Below are 1,603 nucleotides of genomic sequence, written 5' to 3' on the forward strand. Positions count from 1 at the left end.
TTTTGGAATTTTATTTATAAAATAAAATTGTCACATTTCTTGACTTAATCAAAATGTAAATCTTTTGACGCAAAATGTTACAAAAAATGTTATTAAATATCTTTTATATTTGTAAGCTTACAAATCTATAAGTCCCACTTGACTTTGCCTAAAAAAATGCGTCATGATGGTAATCTTAATTATATTTAGCAGACGTCGCACTTTTTTTGCATGAATTTTTTTCTTTTACATCCTTGTTTTGCATAAATTAATTATTGCTGGATGGAATCAGGATTCAATGCCTTGATTTTTAAATATGTTAAAATTTAAAAAAATCAGTTGCTTAATACAAGTAAGGCAAAATGTTCACCAAACATACAAATTACATTTTTATTTGTCGGCGTTATTCCTGCATGATTTGGTGAACTTTACAATAAATTTTTTCAACCACTACCAAAGGTAAAATATACGATACAATTTTTAATATATAAAAATAGGGAATACTTCTGAAGGAAAAGTTATAACAACGATTTATTCGAAAACACAAAATTGTTTTGTGTCTGATAACAAAATTATGTTAGTTAATTGGTTACTTAATTAAGGGATAATACATTTAATTGATTCCTTTCATAGTATAAGTTTTGGTAATTAAGCATTAATTATGCCTCAAGCATAGACAGCAATTCTAAGCTAAAAGAAATTACCTTTTCTAACACAAGTCATATAAAATATTAAAAAAATCTTTGATGTCTTCAATTTTTAAAAAATGAACTGCATATGTCATAAGTATACAACAGAAATAATCATTTTATAAAATGCAAGGAATTTATGAAAAAGGACTTAAAACAATTGACTAAAACCACACAACTTCCTTGAGAACTTCACGATATTTAATCTATCCCATTCTTCCCTCAACAGGACAGATTAAAAATTTTGAAGGTCTTTTTTCAGTTGTTTTTTTTAAATCCTTTTTCATAAATGATCTGCGTTTTATAAAATGCTTGTATTCTATAAAGCCACTATTTTTTAAACACTAATAATTAGTAACTATTCTATAAAATAAAATCTATTTTTAGTGCAACTGTATAATATTTTTTTTGAGCTCGTAATCATACAGTAAGCAGCTGTCTGTATAAGTAGATATAGCTATTGTTAAAAAATAAATAGATGTATCTAACGAATTTAGAAAATTTTCGCTTTATTTATGAGATAAGATATACCTTTTTCACGATCAGTAGAAAATATTTAATATTCAAATGCTTTTTTCATGAGGTACTAAAAGGTAGCAAAAGTAATTCTTTTTATTACTGACAGATTAATTAATATTCAGGAATAAATCCAAAGTGTATTCAGTAATCTTTCAGTATTGTATTGTATGTATTTGGCATTTTTGTAATTGATTTAAAATTTATTAAATTGCCAAAGATATGAATATTTTATTATTAGTTTATTTTGCTCTGTGTTAAATTAACAACGCGAAATCTAATGTTCATTTGGATATTGATTGTTTATTTAATAAATTGAGATACAGTTTAACAGACTTTAAGGTCATTTAAAGGTTCATTAAAAATTGCCGCAGAAAAAATAAACTTGAGTTACAAACAAAAATAAATATTGAGTAAAA

At 24.7% G+C, this 1,603-nt stretch overlaps 1 protein-coding gene across 1 annotated transcript in view; it reads left to right on the top strand.

The window, feature by feature from the left end:
• The window catches only part of LOC108737756 (lysoplasmalogenase-like protein TMEM86A), an 18,197-nt gene that overhangs the window by 438 nt on the left and 16,156 nt on the right, over positions 1 to 1,603 (top strand). The window lies entirely within an intron of this gene.

Source organism: Agrilus planipennis, unplaced genomic scaffold (genome assembly GCF_000699045.2).
Source record: "Agrilus planipennis isolate EAB-ADULT unplaced genomic scaffold, Apla_2.0 scaffold185, whole genome shotgun sequence".
Classification (NCBI taxonomy): Eukaryota; Metazoa; Arthropoda; class Insecta; order Coleoptera; family Buprestidae; genus Agrilus; species Agrilus planipennis.